Source organism: Lathyrus oleraceus, chromosome 4, assembly GCF_024323335.1.
Source record: "Lathyrus oleraceus cultivar Zhongwan6 chromosome 4, CAAS_Psat_ZW6_1.0, whole genome shotgun sequence".
NCBI lineage: Eukaryota > Viridiplantae > Streptophyta > Magnoliopsida > Fabales > Fabaceae > Lathyrus > Lathyrus oleraceus.
The window spans coordinates 357,280,108-357,305,518 of record NC_066582.1 but is presented as its reverse complement, the minus strand read 5'-3'; the positions used below and the strand labels follow the sequence as shown (position 1 = coordinate 357,305,518).

General features: G+C 38.5%; 2 pseudogenes; both read right to left on the bottom strand.

Moving 5' to 3' along the window:
- Positions 1-3,756: 3,756 nt before the first annotated feature.
- Positions 3,757-4,279, bottom strand: LOC127135524 (zinc finger A20 and AN1 domain-containing stress-associated protein 8-like; annotated as a pseudogene).
- A 9,281-nt stretch (positions 4,280-13,560) lies between these two features.
- Positions 13,561-14,083, bottom strand: LOC127135522 (zinc finger A20 and AN1 domain-containing stress-associated protein 8-like; annotated as a pseudogene).
- Positions 14,084-25,411: the final 11,328 nt, after the last annotated feature.

Genomic DNA, 25,411 nt, shown 5'->3' with positions numbered 1-25,411 from the left:
TGTGGCATTTGTAATGGACCACACAATACTGTTCATTGCTTTGCAACACCATAGCAGATATAAGATATCAATTTTTTAAAGCAAAACAATCCCTACTCCAACACATACAATCCGGGGTGGAAGAATCATCCCAACTTTGCATGGAGAGATCAGAAAGGGAATGTGCAACAACAAGTACAAGGCCAATATCAAAACCAATATCAGCAACAGCAATAACAAGTCCCAAAGAAGGCAGATTGGGAGATTGCAATTGAAAAGATGGCAGCTCACAACATCCAGTTCCAAGAGGAGACTCGAAATAATCAGAAGAACACTACAACATCCATAAAAAATCTTGAAATTCAGATGGGTCAAATAGCTCAACAGTTAGCTTCAAGTTCCCAGGTACCTGGCACGCTTCCTAGTGGAATAGTTGTGAATCCAAGTGATCAAAGTCACATTAAAGCAGTGGTCACAAGAAAAGGAAAAGCTAATGAAAAACAAGTTGACGAACAGGTCGAAGAAGATGGGTTGTTGGAAGTTGATTTAGAGATTAGAGAAGAGCCAAAACAAGCTGAAGAAGTGGTGGTGAAACCAGCAAGCTAGCAAGAGAAACAAAAACCAAAGATCATTCTTCCTTTCCCTACAAGAACAAAGAAGAAAGATCTCAATGATTTTTTTTTGAGAAGTTCTTAAAGTTATTCAAGAAGCTCGAGATCAACATACCTTTTGCTGAAGCTTTAGAACAAATGCCGATATATGCCAAATTCATGAAAGACATCATATCGAAGAAGAGGTCGATTGAGGGCGAGCCAATTATGCTAACTGAAACTTGTAGTACTATTTTGCAGGGCCTAAAAATTCCGGTGAAGAAAAAAGATAGAGGTGCTGTCACTATTCCTTGCACCATTGGAGATAGATCATTCAAGAAAGCACTAATCGGTTTGGGAGCAAGTGTTAGTCTAATGCCCCTTTCGATTTACAAAAAACTGGAGTTAGGAGAGGTGCAAGACACTCGCATGACATTGCAGTTTGCTGATCATTCAATGAAGAGACCCTATGGTATAGCAACATATGTTATGGTGAAGATTGATAAGTTTGTTTTCCCGGTGGATTTTGTGATACTCGAGATGCCGGAAGACGAGGAAATCCCTCTCATTTTAGGAAGACCTTTTCTTGAAATTGGAAGATGCATGATAGATATCGAGGAAGGAACTATAACCCTCAAAGTCTATGATGAAAAGCTAAAAATTGATGTGAGAGATACTATGAAATTCAAGGATGACGAAGGTGCAAGTAAAAATATTAAAGTTCTGGATACAGTGTTTGCCTAATCTATGCAGATCACAATACCCAATGTCGCACTTCGAAAAATTGCGATACGACTTTAAGTGAAGCGCGATCGCACGCTCGCTATGATGGACTGAACAGAGTCGCCACCGAACTTTATTTATTCCCAAAATGGGAAAGGGAAAATATCGATAAAACCCCCTAAAGAAAGGATAAGATATGGTCATCGCAACCAATATCAGGGTTCGGGAGTCGGTTACGCAAGAGGAAGGTATTAGCACCCCTCACGTCCGTTGTACTCAACGGGAAACATAATGTTAGTTGTGTGCGTTAGTGTTAGTTGAAGTATTAGGCTTTTCGAATTATTAGGTGGGAAAGAAAGAGAGGATGAGAAGAGAATATTTTTGGATTTTTGACGAAGAACTAAACCTAAGTTTTTTATTAATGGGCCTGACAAGATTTATAAATCCTGCTCCTACGTATCTCAATAGAGAAATCAAGGCTTACGTAGTTCTGGGTATAAAAATGTTTGTTTGTTGGTCGATTTTAGCGAAAGCTATAGTGTATTAATCGACGAAAACATTATTTTACCCAAAACAGATGAGGAGTAGACGCGTACCACACATCGAACGGATTTATAAATCTACATTCAGAAAAGCGTCATTTATCTCTACTCAACAATCGTGGCCGAAACATTGTTTTGCATCACCTTAAGACAATATATCTTTCGTTTATGAAAAAGGTTTTTGATTAATCGCACGGCGGCGAGAAAGAGTTTGATTGGTTGGATGTATTTTGAGTGATGGCGAGGACTTGGATGAGCGAGATATCCATCTCGAATCCTAGTCTCAGGAGTGCACGGTATACACCATTTTCCATTTCCATCTTTATTAGCAAAAGTGTTTAATAAAGATTAAGTATTTTTAGGTTTGATTGAGAAAGGGTTTAAAGAAACCGCATTGACAATTTTAGACGATGGCGAGAACTAAGATAGGCGAGGAATCCGCCTCGAATCTTAATCTCAGGAGGGCACGGTATACACCATGTTCCATTTCCATCTTTATTGAAAAAGTATTAAGGTAGGAATTAGGTATTTTGAAGTTTGAAAGACGAGTACTTATGACTTACAAGCTCTTACAGCTTGGGTCTAACACTCGGGACTACGTCTGGACATTCCACCCAGGCAACCTGTTTCTTTCCAATATTGTTAAGAAAATAGTTCGAATATTTACGATTGTTTTGGAGGGAAGACGAATATTTATGGCTTACAAGCTCTTACAGCTTGAGCCCAATATTCGGGATTATATCTGGATATTCCATCCAGGATAATCTTTTTCTTCACATTTTACTTAGAAAAAGATTTGAATATTGGAGTGTGGAAGAGAAGACGAATATTTACGGCTTGCAAGCTCTTACAGCTTGAGGCTAACATTCGGGATTATAACTGGATATTCCATCCAGGATAATCTTTTTCTTCACGTTTTTCTTTAGAAAAAAGATTTGAATATTGTATTTGATATTAAGAAATATCTCTCAATATGTGATCGAGGATGGATTCACATAAATGATTTGTAAGTTATGTTTGATTGGGAAATGATAGTGGAAGAAAATGATCAATGTTTAATTAACAAAATTAATTAATTAAAATTTGGTTAAATCACTTATTTAAATTAATTAAAATTAATTATCAAAATTATTGAATTAAATCAAATAACTAAGTTAATTAAAATTAATTAATCCCAAAGTAACTTAACTAGTCAAGATTTAATTAATTAACCCCAAAATAATAAATAAATAAGATAATGAAATAAAGTATTATGGAGAAAAAAGTTTACTGTTATGCTTGGAGTTTATCGCATCAGTAATTAACCCTCTCAATGCCTTTTCCTCCCTATCTGTTCAAGAGACACTTTAGAGTTTCCATACCAAGACCAAACCGACTATCGGGAGGACGGTTGAAATGTTTTCCAGTTAGATCTTCTCCCTTGAGCAAAGATGCCCACTGCCACATTATATTTGCTGCACTGCGGAGAACATCAGGAGCCTTTCAAGCAAGATATTATAGTTATTCATTCTTAACCGGTGCAATATGCCAGCAAAGTCCCTATCACTAGATATCAGAAAGCAAGAAGTTTGTTTTTAATCTGCTCATGCCTATGGATCCTTCATACATCAACTGTCAATTGCACATACCATTTTGAAATGTACTAGATATAGATAGGGAACAAAATAAAAGACTTATAATACTTGCAGCATCAACTTCCACCAAACTAGCAGAGATTTAAAGACTAAAAAAAAACTGGGGCATATATTTTAGCCAATCACATGAAATATGCAGTCTCTAAAACTGCAAGGATAATACCCCAAGTCCCGCATCACATAAAAAATATAATAACAACATTAACGAAATATGCAAGAAACTCGGATCATCCCATGATGAAGAGCATAACAGCAGCTCGAGACATGAAACCTTTAAGACACCAAATTCTATATCTTGTCAAGCTTCTCAGCTTTGACAACTGGGCTTGATTTGGCTATCGCATCCCGTCCAGCAGTGCGATAGTCAAATGGACAGTTGTGCTTGTCTGAGTAGCGATGCACAACACAGAAAAGGTTACCACATAGACAATTAAATCATGTCAAGCCAAACCGCTTATTGCAGTTGGAGCGCCGTTTAGGACCATCCTCGGGCTTCTTCTCCAAACTCTCCTCTGAGCCAGAAGAAACTAACGGTTGTGCCGAGATGGTTTTGGGCTCCACTGAATCAACTGAGATTTCCACATTGGCGGTCAATAGCAGGTTCAATTCCACTGCTGCTTGATGAACCATTCATAATGTTCCCAATGGAAGATGCTGCAAGTGTTGCCTGCTCCTGTTTCAGCATCATGTCTTTGTGGCACTTAGAGCACCTGTTCATGGTAGATGCGCTTCCAAAAAAAAATCCCTAGTTGTTGATGCACAACATAGGACCTTCAGGGGATGCTTCGCATCCCGTTTGGTCATGGTTCATCTTTTCCAACTTTTCTTGATGGATCTGGGATCGATGAGGAGAGAGAAAGTGAAACTGGAGAAGGAGAAATGACCACTGTTACAAACAATGGCATTGTTCTTATTTTTCTTCATGTCGCCAACCGTGATGATGCCGATGCGAACGCGAATGGATCCAGGGAATAGTGCTCCCGTTTCTATACCGATTTGGTGGCGCCACTGTTGATGAGTTTTTATTAGCGATCGATTGGGATGAGCACCATTTGGTTGATGATGAAGGTTTGACGGTTATGTTGGTGAGGCGGAAGAGGAAAGGGTTTGCCGGTGAGATTGTGGAGGATTTGTGAGCGGAGGGTTTGGTTTAGGAGGAGATTGTTATGTAAACGGCGGAGGATTTAAGGTTGGAGTGAGGAAGATGAGGAAGTGTTTTTTGGGAGAGAGACGATGAAGGCGATTGGATGTGAACGGCGGCGGGTTTAGGGTTGTTTAAAGGTGAAGGAGAAGGTTGTCTCGTGGAACCTTTTGTGAAGAGGAAAGGGTTTTCTTTTAATGTGTGAGAGAGGGTATTTTTCATTTTCCACCGAGGGGTCTCATGAGCTGGCCTTTTTGGAGTGAGAGAGGTACTAATTAAAGGAGATCCCTGTACCGTTTAGAGGTGGGAGGAAGATATTCTTCATTTTAATTTTTTTCATTAATTTAAATTCAATTAATTCCTAATTTTTGATTGGATGAGAGGAGTGAACATGGATTGCCAATATGAACCAATGATCAGATGAATCTGATGGCCATAGGTAACTCAAAGAAGCACACATTGCTAAGACAATTTAAAATGACTAGAATGACCCTTCTACATGATTTAATTGATTAAAATCAAATTTGATTAATTAAACCAACAAAATTCACAACTTTTTAAATAACCACAATAAAACAGAAATGATGACATGAACAATTCTATTTAATTTTTCTGAATTTCCTGATACAATAATGAAACTAAACGGATTTTAAATAAATAAAAATCAGGTGCGAAATCGCTCGAAAAATTAAATTGAATGCACCAAAATGATCATTGCGAAATAAACTTATTGGAAAAATACAGCGTTTCTTTTAATTTTGAAATAAATTTTGACCGGTTAAACAGGCTTGAGCTGATCAGAAAGTGGCCGAAAAATTAGCTGAAAAATAAATCAAGCATACCAGATTAAACTACGCGAAACGTAGATTAATAAAATTGATGTCTAGAAGCTTGATTTTTTAAAAATTTTCGTCCACTTATTTGACGCACATCCATTGATTAATTCGACCGGTTTGTTTGTAGATCCAAAAAATTATTTCGACTGATATTCTAGGCATTATGCGGTATGGAATGCATGGTATGCTATGTAGACATGCAATAGTTATGATGAATGCATTGAATCAGCGATTCAGTGTCAAAATTGGGGTGTGACAGTTGCCCCTATTTAAGTATCTTCAACTAGAGAATATGAAGCAGGACACTCTTCATATGATCATAGTGTTAGATAGTTAAATACTAAGAAGACCCGAATTTTGATCCTGAAATGCAAATGATAGGATATGATATGAGATGAATGCCTGAGTGAATGACTCTTTTTATTTGATTTGCTAGGGACATGATCAGACATAAAATAAACCCTAGCATGATGCTTTATGATGGATACAAAGATCTGTGGGGAATGCTGATGGTCTACAGGGAGACATATAAATGGTAAAAAACAACTTGCTGGGGAAAACAATCCTGTTGGAGAATCAAACACACACTAGGGAGTACTCAAAGGGAAATTTGATAAATGATACTTAGAATATAAGAGATTTTGGTAGTATGTTCACATATGACTTACTAAACCCGATAAAGGAAAGAAATGCTACAACAGGTTCATATATGACCTGATAATGGAATAAAGTTCAACAACAGGTTCATATATGACCTGAATAGCACTGAAACAAACATATAGAAAGACTCTTCAAAACAGGTTCATATATGACCTGGCAATACTGGAATAAAGCACAACAACAGGTTCATATATGACCTGACAATGCTGGGGAATATCAAGAAGTTCTGACAACAGGTTCAGATATGACCTAACAAAACTCAGAAAAATTCAAGAAGAGTGTATCAACAGGTTCATATATGACCTGGTAATACTGGAATGAAAGCTCAATAGCAGGTTCATATATGACCTGACAACACTGAAACAGTCATAGAGAAAGACTCTTCAGAACAGGTTCATAATGACCTGATACTGGAATAAAGTTCAACAACAGGTTCATATATGACCTGACAATGCCGAACAACAGGTTCATATATGACCTGAAAATGGATTAAAGTTCAATAACAAGTTCATATATGACCTGAATAGCACTTGAACAACAGGTTCATATATGACCTGATAATGGAATAAAGTTCAATAACAGGTTCATATATGACCTGAATAGCACTTGAACAAGAAGTTCATATATGACCTGATAATGGAATAAAGTTCAATAACAGGTTCATATATGACCTGAATAGCACTTGAACAACAGGTTCATATATGACCTGATAATGGAATAAAGTTCACCAACAGGTTCATATATGACCTGAATAGTATTGAACAACAGGTTCATATATGACCTGACAATGGAATCAAGTTCAATAACAGGTTCATATATGACCTGACAATGGAATAAAGTTCAATAACAGGTTCATATATGACCTGAATAGCACTTGAACAACAGGTTCATATATGATCTGACAATGCAATAAAGTTCAACAACAGGTTCATATATGACCTGAATAGTATTGAACAATAGGTTCATATATGACCTGACAATGGAATCAAGTTCAATAACAGGTTCATATATGACCTGAATAGCACTGAACAACAGGTTCATATATGACCTGACAATGGAATAAAGTTCAACAATAGGTTCATATATGACCTGAATAGCACTTGAACAACAGGTTCATATATGACCTGACAATGGAATAAAGTTCAATAACAGATTCATATATGACCTGAATAGCACTGAACAACAATTGGATTTAAAAATGACTGCGAAAACCGGATGTTGGTTTAAGGGTGCCAAATACAAACTGGAATCAAAGGTCAAAGGATATAGGATCGACAACAAGACCTGGGTCAATGCAAAATGAGCACGAAGAACATTTCGGCTATGCATGATTTGAATTCTTTTATGCATGATATATGAATGATCATGATTATGAGAATGCTGACACTTGAGTGGACTGGGAGTTTGCAGGGACTGTTTACAGAGATTCTGATTCCTCAACACCGAGAACTCAACCAAATATTTTATGATAGATGTTATCAAGGGATAATTCTACCAAGCTTGACATCACAATTTAGCCAATGGGATCCTTTTGGAGGATTCATGAATCATGCTAGCATAATTTCCGGGCACTCGTCTTAAACTTAAAAGTTCTTGACGTACGACAAAATTTGTTTGAGCAGTTTGAAAGCATGAAGAAAGAGGTTTTGCCCCTCTGTGGCTCATCTTTCCCCAGTCTGTTGGGTCTTGGGAAATGTTCACCTTGAAAGTGAGCTTGGAAACAACTTGCCATGAGACTACCTCGAGATGGCTTGCCCCAAGTGTTTGAAACTTGCAATCGTCTGAACTTGACTAAACAAATGTTGGAATGGCAGACTCTTGATTGACTTTCCTTGGACAGTTAGACTCATTGAGCTCTGAGGTGGCTTGCCCCAGTCTAAGTCTTGAAGCAAATTACTCTTGACTGGATGACCCTTGGGGTGATTGGCTTGGATTGACCGATACTCCAAGTCATTTGCCCCTGACTAGACTTCTTTCACTTTATCAAGTTCCTCACTGTATTTGGAATTTCTTTGATGCTAAGTGTTGACTCGCAAATAAGATTGTTCATTCAAAAATGGTAATTTTAATTCAATGCTTATGCAAAAATTTGAATTCAAAGTTTATTGATATGAATGGGTGAAATACAATGAACAAGTCGTTGATAAGAACACAAAGGTGATCAAGTCATTCACAGTATGCAAGTTGGTGCGATCAAATGATTAACAAAAATCGTTTGGAGTCAAGTTAACACAACCTTGTAATAGTATGCTTTCAAAATAAACCTTGTCTCAATTAGGTCTTTTAAGGGTTGTAAAGTGGCCTGGTTCACGGCTTTTTAAACAAAAGGATATAAGGCTCAAAATTTATTTTTTACCCACCCCTTCTTCTTGATGATCTCCAGTTCCTACGTTCAGTTAATTCGATACACGCATTCGACTTCCAAGAGGGTTCGAAGGTGTGATGAGGATTCAAGACGAATTTTCTTGAAATGGCAGTCACCTTATTTTTTAGTTTTGTTGAGGATTTTGGTGACCTCTTCTGATTGATTTTCTTTATCCCTAATTTTGCCTGGACCGCTTCTTTGAAGCTTTCGGTCCATCGGGATGCCCTAACTTTTGCCTAAGTCATTTTGTGGTATTTGACTTAGCGAGCTTTTTTTTAAAGGTGTTGACTGCCATATTATTGGTGGATAAGGATCAACCAATGCTAATTTTAGCTTTTCTCAACTTCTTCGACATTTCAACATGTGCGCGAAGGATAACATGTGGTTGAACCTAACTGGAGGATGTACATATGGACGATTTTTGAAAGATAGAATGCATGATCAAACTATCTGAACATAACTACCCTGCCCCAGGTTAAGATTAAGGGTTTTAGATCTGAAATAAACACCAACTTCTAGGCTCAAAGTGGTTGACTAGGGATTAACTCCTTATCTCTTTAGTGTTTGGGGATTTGAAACAATGCCTTACATCATCGACAAGGTTTTACTCAAAAGCATACCACAGCAATTTCAGGTGTTTCGTTTTCATCATCCTCCTTCCAATCTTTGTTAGCACAACGATTTGATAAACAAAAGTGAATGAGAGGAGTATTTTTGTTTTTTAACATAAATGAAAAACGAGTGAATACGAATGGATTAATTCAAAAGATGCATAAACATTTCATTAATCTTACCAATTCAAATAAAACAACAATGCTTAAAAGCAAATAACAATCAACATGCGAGGAAACTACAAAAGAAGTGCTGAGACAGCCAAATGATTGCCAGCTTTAGGGAATTGACTTCTTCAAACTTGAAGGTTGGGATCAACAAGCTTTTTGGTATTGGTGTGATGATCTTCAAATTCTTTTCCTTCAATCTCATCGTTGAACGCAACCCTCTCGGATCCACTACTCACTTCTCCTTTTCTTTCATTGGTATGGGTCGTGACATTGGAAATCCAAGGCGGTATCTCAATGCTCTTACCAGGAAACAATGATAGCTCATTAGCCACATCCCTGACATCTTCCTTGTGGAACAAAACCTTGAGGGGTTTCAAGGGTCCTTTCCCTTTCTCATTACCTGGCCTAGAAATCAAGGTATATGTACCTGAGCCGTCCTCTTCGAGTGTTGGTGACCTTATGTCAATCAATCTTTGCAGCTTGAGCTTAAAACTCTTGCATTCCTCGATGGAGTGCCCCATTATTCCAGTATGGTATCCGCACTTGATCTTCGGGTGATCTTCTTCAAAGACTAAGCTCTTTTTGTTAACCAGTTCTCGTACCAAGGCTTTTAGCGCTAAGCAAGAATCTAGGTCATGTCCCAATTCCCCTTTATGGAATTCACATGTTGCATTTGGATTATACCATGGCATGTATGGTGACACAGGTGTGAGAGCTCGAGGGGTCACCAAAGCATTCTGGATTAGTTGTGGGTAGAGCTTGCTATATGGCACCGGAATTGGGTCATTGTGATTTCTGTTCCTCTTATTCTGATTCTGATTTTTGTTCTGAACTTGACTTTGGTGATTTTGAGGAAGAATAGCCAGAGGATGTTGATGATGACGTCTTGAGGGAGGGCCATATGCTGGTAGACGAGGAGTTGCCATATAGAATTTCCCTTGACTTGGGGTAACACCGGATGGATGTGGAGTAGTAGCTCTCTTGGTTGCAGCAGTGTATATTGGGTGACCCTCTTTTCTCAACAAGACTTGCAGGGTTTCCAAGACCCATCTCATTTGGCTCTTCAAAAGATTAAGTTCCTCCTTCAGTGCTTCTTGGCTTTTCCTTAGCTCGTCCATCATCTCCTGAGACATGGTTCTTTGTTCTAAACGCGTGTTGAGAATCACTTTGCTGATCACGCACAAAGGATGAATGAGTTTTTTTTTGTATTTTGTTTGGAAAATGACATGCGTTATGATGATATGCAGATGCAATGAAATGTGAATGAATGCAATGCAAGCCATGCATATTTGTTTTTTTTTTTCAATACACGGGTTCAAAAGTCTGAGGTACTGATGAATAAGATTGCTCTCCAAGAATAGGTTCTCACCGGGTATGATCTAGGGTTACAAAGGTTCCTAGAGTCATGGATCCATTAGACTGTTTGCTACCTGCGGCAACTTACTTGCCGAGCATCAACTCCATCCAAAGAATCTACTCTAAGTGAGGTTCTGGCATCAATCCAGCGAGAAATTCATCTCGCAGACCCACACTACACAACTTACTTGCCGAGCGACAACATCCTCTCAAGAATCTACTCTAAGTAAGGTTCTCGTACCGACCCAACGAGAAATACATCTCGCGGACCCGCACTACTCAACCTCGTCCTATCTTATGTTTTTACTCGAGACTCGGGTAAAAAGTTTTTCCCACAAGGTTTGCAATCAGAGTATCCAAGTACCACACCATAATCGAACCAATACAACAAATTCATATCAATATGACAATAGAGATAGTAAAAACAATAAAGAAAAGCCACATAGGTAAACAAACAAAAGCACACAAACGACCTAACTAGGCTTGACTCACTTAGGGATTTGTGGTCCCCAGCAGAGTCGCCATCTGTCGCACCTTGAAAAATGGGGATACGACTTTAAGCGAAGCGCGATCGCACGCTCGCAATGATGGACTGAACAGAGTCGCCACCGTACTTTATTTATTCCCAAAATGGGAAAGGGAAAATATCGATAAAACCCCCTAAAGAAAGGATAAGATATGGTCATCGCAACCAATATCAGGGTTCGGGAGTCGGTTATGCATGGGGAAGGTATTAGCACCCCTCACGTCCGTTGTACTCAACGGGAACCATTAGGTTAGTTGTGTGCGTTAGTGTTAGTTGAAGTATTAGGCTTTTCAAATTATTAGGTGGGAAAGAAAGAGAGGATGAGAAGAGAATGTTTTTGGATTTTTGACGAAGGACTAAACCTAAGTTTTTTATTAATGGGCCTGACAAGATTTATAAATCCTGCTCCTACGTATCTCAATAGAGAAATCAAGGCTTACATAGTTCTGGGTATAAAAATGTTTGTTTGTTGGTCGATTTTAGCGAAAGCTATAGTGTATTAATCTACGAAAACATTATTTTACCCAAAACAGATAAGGAGTAGACACATACCACATATCGAATGGATTTATAAATCTACATTCGGAAAAGCGTCATTTATCTCTACTCAACAATCGTGGCCGAAACATTGTTTTGCATCACCTTAAGACAATATATCTTTTGTTTATGAAAAAGGTTTTTAATTAATCTCACGGCGGTGAGAAAGAGTTTGATTGGTTGGATGTATTTTGAGTGATGGCGAGGACTTGGATGAGCGAGATATCCATCTCGAATCCTAGTCTCAGGAGTGCACGGTATACACCATGTTCCATTTCCATCTTTATTAGCAAAAGTGTTTAATAAAGATTAAGTATTTTTAGGTTTGATTGAGAAAGGGTTTGAAGAAACCGCATTGACAATTTTAGACGATGGCGAGAACTAAGATAGGTGAGGCATCCTCCTCGAATCTTAATCTCAGGAGTGCACGGTATACACCATGTTCCATTTCCATCTTTATTGAAAAAGTATTAAGGTAGGAATTAGGTATTTTGAAGTTTGAAAGACGGGTACTTGTGACTTACAAGCTCTTACATCTTGGGTCTAACACTCGGGACTACGTCTGGACATTCCACCCAGGCAGCCTGTTTCTTTCCAATATTGTTAAGAAAATAGTTCGAATATTTACGAGTGTTTTGGAGGGAAGACGAATATTTATGGCTTACAAGCTCTTACAGCTTGAGCCCAATATTCGGGATTATATCTGGATATTCCATCCAGGATAATCTTTTTCTTCACATTTTACTTAGAAAAAGATTTGAATATTGGAGTGTGGAAGAGAAGACGAATATTTACGACTTGCAAGCTCTTACAGCTTGAGCCTAATATTCGGGATTAAAACTGGATATTCCATCCAGGATAATCTTTTTCTTCACGTTTTTCTTTAGAAAAAAGATTTGAATATTCTATTTAATTTTAAGAAATATCTCTCAATATGTGATCGAGGATGGATTCACATAAATGATTTGTAAGTTATGTTTGATTGGGAAATGATAGTGGAAGAAAACGATCAATGTTTAATTAACAAAATTAATTAATTAAAATTTGGTTAAATCACTTATTTAAATTAATTAAAATTAATTATCAAAATTATTGAATTAAATCAAATAACTAAGTTAATTAAAATTAATTAATCGCAAAGTAACTTAACTAGTCAAGATTTAATTAATTAACCCCAAAATAATAAGTAAATAAGATAATGAAATAAAGTATTAAGGAGAAAAAAGTTTACTGTTATGCTTGGAGTTTATCGCATCAGTAATTAACCCTCTCAATGCCTTTTCCTCCATATCTATTCAAGAGACACTTTAGAGTTTCCATACCAAGAACCAAACCGACCATCGGGAGGACGGATGAAATGTTTTCCAGTTAGATCTTCTCCCTTGAGCAAAGATGCCCCCTGCCACATTATATTTGCTGCACTGCGGAGAACATCATGAGCCTTTCAAGCAAGATATTATAGTTATTCATTCTTAACCGGTGCAATATGCCAGCAAAGTCCCTATCACCAGATATCAGAAAGCAAGAAGTTTGTTTTTAATCTGCTCATGCCTATGGATCCTTCATACATCAACTGTCAATTGCACATACCATTTTGACATGTACTAGATATAGATAGGGAACAAAATAAAAGACTTATAATGCTTGCAACACCAACTTCCACCAAACTAACAGAGATTTAAAGACTAAAAAAAAAAACTGGGGCATATATTTTAGCCAATCACATGAAATATGCAGTCTCTCAAACTGCAAGGATAATACCCCAAGTCCCGCATCACATAAAAAATATAATAACAACATTAACGAAATATGCAAGAAACTCGGATCATCCCATGATGACAAAGAGCATAACAGCAGCTCGAGACATGAAACCTTTAAGACACCAAATTCTATATCATGTCAAGCTTCTCAGCTTTGACAACCGGGCTTGCTTTGGCTATCACATCCCGTCCAGTAGTGCGGTAGTCAAATGGACAGTCGTGCTTGTCTGAGTAGCGATGTACATCACAGAAAAGGTTACCACATAGAAAATTAAATCGTGTCAAGCCAAACCGCTTATTGCAGTTGGAGCACCGTTTAGGACCATCCTCGGGCTTCTTCTCCAAACTCTCCTCTGAGCCAGAAGCAACTAATGGTTGTGCCGAGATGGTTTTGGGCTCCACTGAATCAACTGAGATTTCCACATTGGCGGTCAATAGCAGGGTCAATTCCACTGCTGCTTGATGAATCATTCATAATGTTCCCAATGGAAGATGCTGCAAGTGTTGCCTGCTCCTGTTTCAGCATCATGTCTTTGTGGCACTTAGAGCACCTGTTCATGGTAGATGCGCTTCCAAAAAAAAATCCCTAGTTGTTGATGCACAACATAGGACCTTCAGGGGCTGCTTCGCATCCCGTTTGGTCATGGTTCATCTTTTCCAACTTTTCTTGATGGATCTGGGATCGACGAGGAGAGAGAAAGCGAAACCGGAGAAGGAGAAATGACCATTGTTACAAACAATGGCATTATTCTTCATTTTCTTCATGTCGCCAACCGTGATGATGCCGATGCGAACGCGAATGGATCCAGGGCATAGCACTTCCGTTTCTATACCGATTTGGTGGCGCCACTGTTGATGAGTTTCTAGTAGCGATCGGTTGGGATGAGCGCCGTTTGGTTGATGATGAAGGTTTGACGGTTGTGTTGGTGAGGCGGAAGAGGAAAGGGTTTGCCGGTGAGATTGTGGAGGATTTGTGAGCGGAGGGTTTGGTTTAGGAGGAGATTGTTATGTAAACGGCGGCGGATTTAAGGTTGGAGTGAGGAAGATGAGGAAGTTTTTTTTGGGATAGAGACGATGAAGGCGATTGGATGTGAACGGCGGAGGGTTTAGGGTTGTTGAAAGGTGAAGGAGAAGGTTGTCTCGTGGTACCTTTTGTGAAGAGGAAAGGGTTTTCTTTTAATTTGAGAGAGAGGGTATTTTTCGTTTTCCACCGAGGGGTCTCATGAGCTGGCCTTTTTGGAGAGAGAGAGGTACTAATTAAAGGAGATCCTTGTATCGTTTAGAGGTGGGAGGAAGATATTCTTCATTTTAATTTTTTTCATTAATTTAAATTCAATTAATTCCTAATTTTTGATTGGATGAGAGGAGTGAACATGGATTGCCAATATGAACCAATGATCAGATGAATCTGATGGCCATAGGTAATTCAAAGAAGCACACATTGCTAAGACAATTTAAAATGACTAGAATGACCCTTCTACATGCTTTAATTGATTAAAATCAAATTTGATTAATTAAACCAACAAAATTCACAACTTTTTAAATAACCACAATAAAACAAAAATGATGACATGAACAATTCTATTTAATTTTTCTGAATTTCCTGATACAATAAAGAAAATAAACGGATTTAAAATAAATAAAAATCAGGTGCGAAATCGCTCGAAAAATTAAATTGAATGCACCAAAATGATCATTGCGAAATAAACTTTTTGGAAAAATACAACGTTTCTTTTAATTTTGAAATAAATTTTGACCGGTTAAACAGGCTTGAGCTGATCAGAAAGTGGCCGAAAAATTAGTTGAAAAATAAATCGAGCATACCAGATTAAACTACGCGAAACGTAGATTAATAAAATTGATGTCTAGAAGCTTGATTTTTTAAAAATTTTCTACCACTGATTTGACGCACATCCTTTGATTAATTCGACCGGTTTGTCTGTAGATCCAAAAAATTATTTCGACTGATATTCTAGGCATTATGCGGTATGGAATGCATGGTATGCTATGTAGACATGCAATAGTTATGATGAATGCATTGAATCAACGATTCAGGGTCAAAATCGGGGTGTGACAGTTGCATTTTGTTTATTATTGCATTGCATTTTGTTACATGTTTGTGTCAAAAAGTCTCTTTTATGCTTCGATTTGGTAGTGTTAGTGTTGCAGGTTGTTGTATAGGTTCAAAAGGACTAATAGCTGAGTGTTGGATGCTCCGGAAGGCCAAAATATGAAGTTGCAGCAGGTCAACACGGGCTCCCGTGTACATCAACACGGCCCGTGTTGTTTTGTAGGAAGGAACACTTAAAGAGGTAAAACAGAGGGTTAACACGGGCACCCGTGTACATCCACACGACCCGTGTTGATGCCTCTGTAGCTTGCTCTAAAAATATAACTTTTGAAGAGCAACACGGGCACCCGTGTGAATCCACACGGCCCGTGTTGATGGGCGCGACTGAGAAATTCTACTTTATGTTGTGTGGATCTGCCCTGTTCATGAGGGGTATTTTGGACTTTTTGCTGGGAGAAAAAAAACATTGCACTGGAGAATATAGCTACTACGGAGAGAAAGAGAAGGGGACTTTTTGACGGACGAGAAAAAACATTGCACTGGAGAATATAGCTACTACGGAGGATTTGAAGACGACGAGATTCAAGGGCATCAACCATTGAAGATCAAAATATCCTAATTCTTTGTAATGTTTAATTTCCACACTATGATTTCTTTGAATACTATGAGAGGCTAAACCCCCAATGCTAGGGGGGTGGTCCTGATTTGATCTGATGTTATGAATTCTAACCATGGATTTTCTTATTACTATGTTACGTATTTCAATTCAATTGTGTGATGTTATTATGCTTTTGTATCGGACAAATACAATTAGATCTATGACCATCAATAACAGGGTTGTGATTGTTAGGGTTTTGACACAGTTGGGTTTATAATTGCATCACCTAGAACTAGGAACTTTTGTAAATCACACCTAAACCTTGATATTATTTATGATTAAAACCAATGATTAGTTGAATGGACATTTGAGTAAGAATTGGTAGTTTAATAGTTTCTTCATTAAGGACTTAAGGAAGAACATTCTGAGGTTAGGTAATTGAATGTTTCATGTGTATTGAGGAAATCTTGACTTGAATTCATAACTAGTTAAATCAACCACTCACCCTAGCATGTTTCATCTTAATCAATTATTCTTTACTATCTTTTTTAGTTTATTGTTATAAATTCCCAAAACCAACCAAACCATTGTGTTTTTGTTCAAATAGAATCAGAAGTAAAATAAGTATTTCCTACGCAATCCCTGAGATCGATACTTGGGAATAAAACTCCTTATTACTACATCGGTAAAAATAGTATGCTTGCGATTTTTCCGATCAATAGAACACCACCACTTAGGAGAAATTGGTTGATAACTTTCTTAAGGTCTTTTTGTCTGTGATGGATACATCATTTGGATACTCGTGCTTCTCAAGATATCGTTTGATGTCATAAAACCAAGGCTTGCCATCTGTTTCTGCTTCAACTGCCAAGCAATGTGTTGGCTCGTCTAGACGTTGAATTTTAATAGCAGGTGATTCGTTAGCCCACTTGACCTTGAACATAGATTACAGAGTAGCCAAGGCATCAACTAGCTGATTCTCCTCCCTAGGAATATGATGGAAATTAATCTCATCAAAGTAGGGGATTAGCTTCATGACATGCTCTCGGTAGGGGATCAAATTGGGATGGCGGGTCTCCCAATCTCCTTTGATTTGATAGATGACAAGTGATGAGTCTCCATACACCTCAAGAATCTTGACTCTTAGGTCAATAGCTGCTTCAATTCCCAAGATACATGCTTCATACTCCGCCATGTTATTGGTGCATTTGAAACATAGCCTTGCTGTGAAGGGAAGATGAAAGTCCGTTGGAGAAGTTATAACAACCCTAATTCCGTTACCCAATGCATTTGAGGCACCATCGAACACGAGCGTCCACCGCGATCCTGGTTCGGGTCCTTATTTCGGGCTTGGAATCTCATAGTCTCTTATGTACATGACGTCTTCATCTGGGAAGTCGAGTCTCATCGATTGATAGTCCTCCACTGGCTGGTGCACAAGGTACTCTGATAACACACTACCCTTAATGGCCTTTTGAGTTACATATTGAATATCATATTTTGATAACAACATTTGCCAGCAAGCGATTCTGCCAGTTAATCCAGGTTTCTCGAAGATGTACTTGATGGGATCCATCTTGGATATTAACATTGTTGTATGACAAACCATATATTGTCTCAGACGATGAGCAACCTATGCTAATGCACAACAAGTATTTTCTAGCATGGAGTACCTGATTTCACATTCTGTAAACTTCTTGCTCAGGTAGTAGATAACATGCTCTTTTCTACCCGTCTCATCGTGTCCCCCTAGTACACATCCCATGGATTCATCGAGTACTGTCAAATACATAATGAGAGGCCTTCCTGGAACTAGTGGCACTAAGATTGGTGGTTCTTGCAGATACTGTTTGATTTTATCGAATGCACTCTGGCAATCATCATTCGACCTAACTGTAACGGGGTATTCGTTACTATTAGAGATATTGACTAAATCTAAGGTAAATCATACAAGTCGAGTCGCCACCTCACTTCTATTTATCCAAAGGAATGGTTAGAAAGCGAACAAAAACCTAAAACTTTAAACAAAAACTATTAAAAGAGAGTCAGAGATCTGGGTCAGGGGGTTGGTTATGCAATGGGAAGGTGTTAGGCACCCAAAACATCCTAGGTACTCCTAGGGAGCCCTTTTCACACTTGTTGTAAGGTTGGTATTTTTTGTGAAAATTTATTTGTGCAAACATGATTGAAGAGATTAGAAGAGAATATACAAGTTATTTACATTTTTGTTTAAATGGATGAACCCATTGCCTACGTACCATCTTAAAAAAGATTAGGATCAAAACCTCGTAGTTCGGGGTAAAAATCTCAAAATGAGTGAGTGGATTAATTGGTCCAAAAGCCTTAAGGTCTTTTGTTATCCAAGGGAGAAAACTCAACCTAAAACCACAAATCCACCATGTGAGGATAGCTTCAACATGCTAGTGAGGGGTTAACCCTATAATAAGCATGGAAGACTCATTGTCCATCACTAAGGATACAGGTGAGCATTACATCTACCACAAAGATAACTCAAACCTAATAGCTAAAGGTTCTGAAAAAAGTTTTGATTAGGAAGTGGCCATTGAAACCACAAAAAGACATTTGAATGGGTTATATTTACCAATTAGAAGTATATACAAAATGGTCAAAGTTGACTTAAAGATTCAATTCAAAATAAGTGTTGTGAAAAGAAAGTTTGAAAATCAAAAGCATAAGGCTTAGGTTTCTAATGTTGAAAACAAATGTTAAATGTTTGCACAAAAAGTTTTGGCTGGGTTAGAGTGGAGAGAAGAAGAAGAATGACTAAGATCCTAAACATACAAGAGGTAAGGGATAAGAGAACAAGACCACACAAGGAGTTCCTCTCTTGAGATCATATTGATGATCCAAGTAGCTCCCATCCTTTGGAATAATCAATCACACAAAGCATAAACTCAAGCAATCAATAATCAATGAATTCGTGGATAAGGCTCCTCAAGGTCTCTTGGATCTTTCTCTTAGAAGCTCATGGTAACGGTTCTTCAATTAAGCTCAAGTTGGAACTCCTAGCACAATAAAACACACATCAAAAAGTTCTACTAACAATCAAAGAATGGACAAGAGAGAGTTTAGAATATGGTCCTTTCAAAGTTCATCCTTAAGCTTTAAGCATTCTAAAGGCAGGAGGCCTAGTTGCTCTTTGACATTTAAGCACTCTAAAGGCATGAGGCCTAGTTGCTCTTCAAACTCCATTTGCTTAGGTAAGGTCCTAAAATCAGTTGAAGAGCAAGCTTGATTTCTGGAAACTTGAGCTCGATTCCTTGCTTTCTTTGCCAAAACAGAAGATCAATGAACTGAAGGATGGAGGTTTAGAAGCTTTAGATCCAAGGATTCAACCAGATGTAGTTGAACTTTGGATCGGAAATTTAATGAAAGAAAGTGAGATAGCTTCTTTGGTGAGGTTTGGATTCAGTTGTGCAGCATTTCTGGCGCCATTAGGTTGAGAATTGAATGAAGAGGAGCATGTATTTATAGCTGAGCTTGAAGCAATGCAAGTCAATACTCGTTTGCATGAGAATTGGGTCCTCCATGCATGGGCCTGTACAGGCGCATGTGAGGCCCAAAAGCTGATGCAAATGAATGCTGACTACAAACCAAGTTGAATTGGACGTGTAATTTGAATGACATTTGCTTGTGTATCAAGATTTCATGTGAATTCCATATTTGAACCTAAATGTTCCCTTCTTCGAAAGTCCCATTTAGAAAGTCCAAACATAGGAATGTGAGTAATGGTTAGAAAGGTTTTGATGTAAGGAAAAATTGTTATGTTGGGCAAAATTCCATTTGAAGTGTGGAAAGTTATGAAATTTGAGTTTAAAGTGCAAGGTGCATGACATGTCAAGGCAAGGTTTCCAAATTTGGCCAATTTTCAAGCCCCTCTGTGTTGATGATGCAAGCCTCAAATGAAAACCCTCCAACATAAAGGTTGTAGATATTTTCAATACAATAAAAATGAACTTAAATTTAGCATCATTTGGAGTTTTTATGAAGGAGTTATGGGCATTTGAAGTTGGACTTTTTTGCCTTTTAATGCCTTTGGTCCAAAAGGACCTATAATGTCTTGCATTATCACATGTATTTCCTTTGAGATTTTGAAATTTTGTTCAACATAACATTTGACGTAGACATCTTAAGATTTCCAATGCATTTAATCCCACCTCAAAATCATAAAAAATGAATGAGTTATGTTCTTGGGAAGTTGACCCAAAATTAGGGTTTCAGTCAAAATGACCTATAATGTCTTGGAATGGATGATGACCTTCTAAGCTTCAAATCAATTTTTGATGAACATGAAAGTTATTAATATTGTCCTTAAGAGAATGTTTTCTTTTGGAATCATCTCCATTTGACCAACGCATAAAAAGTTAGGTCTCAGTGCATTTCAAAATAGTTAGATGAATTGACTGATCAACTTCTCAAGTCCACAACTCATATCTTGATGAATTGATGATTGAGGATGCTCAAATATGTTCAAATATGCATGAAATGATGAATTAAATAACTTCCCTTGATTTTATATGATCATGGGCTGAGGTTGCTTCATGAGCAAGGCATTATTATACACAGATGAATTAGGGTTTCTCTGAAGAACAAGACCTCAAGCCCTTTGATTTTCTTTGATCAAAATGATGAATTGAGATGATAGGGAGGCATATTTGATGGATGAGAGCTTTGGGAACCATTACCATGCTTGCTTTCATCTTCTCTTGGCCATGTCATTGCATAGATGATCTCCTAGAAGCTTTGAACCTTGTGATTGCTCAAGCTGCAAACAAAAGATGTTAGTGACATATTTTTTTGTGCTTTTGGTTAGTAAACAAAATGAGAAAAGAAATAATATATAATTCAAGCATGCTTGGTGATCTCAAACCACTCACAAGGAGTCCCACCCAAAGGCAAGGGGAACCAAGATGGTCATGATCCTTGAGGCTTTGCAAATGAAATGTTATGATGCCATGAGGGATCTTAGGGCCAAAATTGGGGTCTTACAGATGCCCCTATTTAAGGTCATTCTAGCCGGAGAAGGGAAGGTTAAAATCTTCGTCTCGACGAGGTAGAATGGGCTTAAATAATAACAAAGAGACGAATTTTGGTCCTTAAGAGACCTCATGATGCAGATGTATGCATGCAAAATGGTAACACTTTGTGGGGAATGTGTCCACAAAGGCAAAGATTAGGAGAAAATTAACAATTCCCATGAATAATTCATTCTATGGGGCAGAGACTCTAACGGGGAGTAAAGGAATGAAAACGCGTGAGCAGGTCACGACTTGAAACGTTTTGAGACACGAAGAGATTCCATAGAATAAATCAATGGAAAGACTCAAACTGACTCGACGATGCACGTATTGGGGAATATGCCAATACATCAAAGACTATCCGTAACGGATACTTCGGATAAAAATCCAGATGGGGACAATCCACTAAGGGACTTTGCTGGGGATATCCAAAAAAGACTCTCCTGGGGAAGCAACATGATGAGGTATTACCGGTTACTGGGTAATAAGCTCAAAGAGAAGTCATGTGATTCCACCGGTCAGGGTGAGGGAAAAACATGATTCGGGAGAACGAATATCTAAGACCGGTATAAGGGTTGAGAGATATCAAAACTCCAAAACGTCTGAGGAAGACCTAAAAGGTATACTTCAACTCAGGGATTCTGACTCCACAGGGGACTAAAAGTCATAATAGGGAGCAGAAGGAGGGAACACCAAGGATGCCGGTTACTGGGCATATAATAGGTGATCGACCAATGCGTGAATTGGGGAATATTCCCAAGACACTCATCACCCAAAAGAGGGCCAAAAGCAAACTCGAGTACAGGATGGACATTCGATTCCAAAAAAGGAAATATGAATCTTACTCAACTGGGGAAGAACAAAAGGCTTCATCCAAAGAGTGCCTGAGATATATTATCTATTACCGTCAGAACATAGATAATATACTCGAATGGAAGATTATCCACAACCGGTTACTGGGTTAATAAAGGATAAATCAACCGAAAAGAAAGGCATCGGGATACCGAAACTAGGTATATAATGATGACCAATCCAAAAGAAAAACAATCGTTATCAACAACAAAAGGGTAGACGAGATATGACCCGCTGGGGATAAGTTACGTGATCAGAGCAATTATCCGAGGAAAAGGAGGGAATATCAACACCGAATATTGGATGAAGATAACCGCCAAGGAGGGGATTACACCTACCGGATACTAGGTAGGAAACCATGGAAAAGTAACCGTCACCGATTATGATGAACAAAAGGTTAACTCTGCGAGGGAAAGAAATAAGGTTTACAACTACCGGTATAAGGGTAGAAAACCACAGACTTCGCCGGGGATAATATGAATGATTACTAATTACTGAGCAATTATTCATTTATACCACGGGGAAGCAAAGGAAACAGTCACAAGATGCCAAAGAGGCACACTGAATCAAGACTTGTCCTAGTGAGGATATAACTCAATAGGGAAACCCATCCCAATGTATGTGTTGGGAAGGAACAGAAACAACCATCATCCACGAGGATATAACCCGGTGGGGAATGTGGAAGAAAGGATAAACGCTTTCTGCCTAAGGGGCTGACTCTATATTGAGGGATCAGACACACACATCTGCCTGGGGAATATATTATCCACTAGCAGGGGATGACAAACAAAGATACATGGCAAAGATGAAATCATGAATATCTGAATGTTTGAAATATTATATGCACACATGCGTGGTTTATGTATGATGGATGCTGACAAACAGACATATCTAACACAAACAGGTCCAGGAATCAACCACCCGGTACTACATCTCAAGAGAGAAAGCCAGGTCCACTAAGGGCAAGTGATACTGGAAAGCGAAGATCTTTGCAGAGGGATGAACATCAGTCATTCCAGCTGGGGACGAGAGTTGTCACAGATAAAATCCACCACATAAACAACTCTACTGGGGAATCTATCCGAGGATATAAATGAGTTCTAGGGACCAACCACCAAATACCGCTCTTACCAAAGAGATCACATCCGCTGAGGAAGGAAAATGTCTTACCACACACTTTTCTTGGTAGAAAAGCCACAAAAGGACCCGGTAGAATAGGATACAAGCAATGCCAGGAATAGGGACGAAAATCTTACCCTGTTGGGGATCATACCATCCTTGGGAGAGCACTGAAGATCTCCTAAGTATCCTTTTGTCATTGCAAATGTTCACTTTGTTTAAAACAAATTAGGAAAAATTTGATTGTTTAAAACAATGATATTTTCTCAATTAAAACATGCAAAACATTTGTTGAATAGAAACAAATAAGAGTGCAAATAATTGGATAAAAAGGCTCAAATTTATTTGATGGAATGGTAGTCTGCAAATGGCAAGACTCCATGGATCTTTACAAATTTGAAACTGGTGATATATATTGGAAAAAGGCTACATTGAACATAATGACCATTTCTCCACCAATTCTGAATCCGATGTATTTGAAGCTTTGGTTGATGATGAATGAGCAAGAATCTCTGACGGATGACGGCCGTAGAACAAAGTCTTGTCAGGTTGCAGTTACTTGCCAAATCCCTAATTTTTGCCTAGATTGCCCCAGGATGAGGTACTTAATCTAGCGGGATACATATATTTTTATGTCTCTAACTTTTGCCTGGATCGCCCTTTCAGGTTTTCAATCCACCGAGACGCTCATTTTTGCCTAAGCCGCCCCTTCGGGTTTTCAACTTAGCGAGCTATTCTGTTTTTATTTTTTTTAGGCGAAGTATTTCTTGAGTGCATCTGAATTTACAGGACGAGTGAAATCCTCCCCATCCATAGTTGTAAGTATCAAAGCACCACCTGAAAAGGCTCTCTTAACAACATATGGACCTTCATAGTTTGGAGTCCACTTGCCCCTGGAATCGGGCGCGAAAGAAAAGACTTTCTTGAGCACAAGGTCACCTTCTCGGAACACACGAGGCTTGACCTTCTTATCAAAAGCTTTCTTCATCCTTTGTTGATATAATTGACCATGGCACATGGAAGTCAATCTCTTCTCTTCTATCAAATTCATCAGGTCGTAACGACTCTAAACCCATTCAGCATCAGTCAACTTGGCTTCCATCAAGACTCTCATTGATGGGATCTCCACCTCTAATGGGAGTACAACTTCCATGCCATAAACAAGACAGAAAGGGGTTGCCCCTGTTGAAGTGCGGACAGATGTACGATAGCCATGCAAAGCAAATGGTAGCATCTCATGCCAATCTTTGTATGTAACAACCATCTTTTGGATAATCTTCTTGATATTCTTATTAGCAGCTTCAACAGCCCCATTCATCTTGGGTCTGTAAGGAGAAGAGTTATGATGCGCTATCTTGAACTCACTACACAGTTCTTTCATCATCTTATTGTTCAAGTTAGATCCATTATCAGTAATGATCTTATCTGGCACACCATATCGGCATATGAGTTGATTCTTGATAGACTTCACGACCACCTGTCTGGTCACATTTGCATATGACGCTGCTTCAACCCACTTGGTGAAGTAATCAATTGCTACGAGAATAAATCTGTGTCCATTGGACGCTTTTGGCTCTATCATGCCAATCATGTCAATTCCCCACATGGAGAAAGGCCATGGTGATGAAATCACATTCAGAAGTGTTGGGGGAATATGAATCTTATCCGCATAAATCTGACACTTATGGCATTTCTTCACATATTTGCAGCAATCAGACTCCATTGTCAACCAATAGTAGCCTGCTCTCAACATCTTCCTCGCCATGGCATGTCCATTGGAATGAGTACCGAATGAACCCTCATGGACCTCAGTTATCAACAGGTCTACTTCGTGTCTATCCACGCATCTGAGCAGAACCATGTCAAAATTTCTCTTGTAAAGTACATCACCATTGAAGTAAAAGCTGCCTGACAATCTCCTCAAAGTTTTCCTATCTTTCACAGATGCCCCAGGCGGGTAAATCTGGCTCTGAAGGAAACACTTAATATCATAATACAACGACTTGTCATCTTTCACTTCTTCAACCGCAAACACATGAGCTGGTTTGTCCAAGCGCATTACAGTGATATTGGGAACTTCATTCCATAATCTGACCACAATCATTGAAGCAAGTGTAGCAAGAGCATCTGCCATCCGATTCTCATCTCGAGGAATATGATGGAAGTCAACCTCAGTAAAGAACGTTGAGATCCTCCTCACATAATCCCTATATGGAATGAGACCAGGCTGATTCGTTTTCCATTCACCCTTAATCTGATTAATAACGAGGGCCGAATCACCATAAACATCAAGATGCTTGA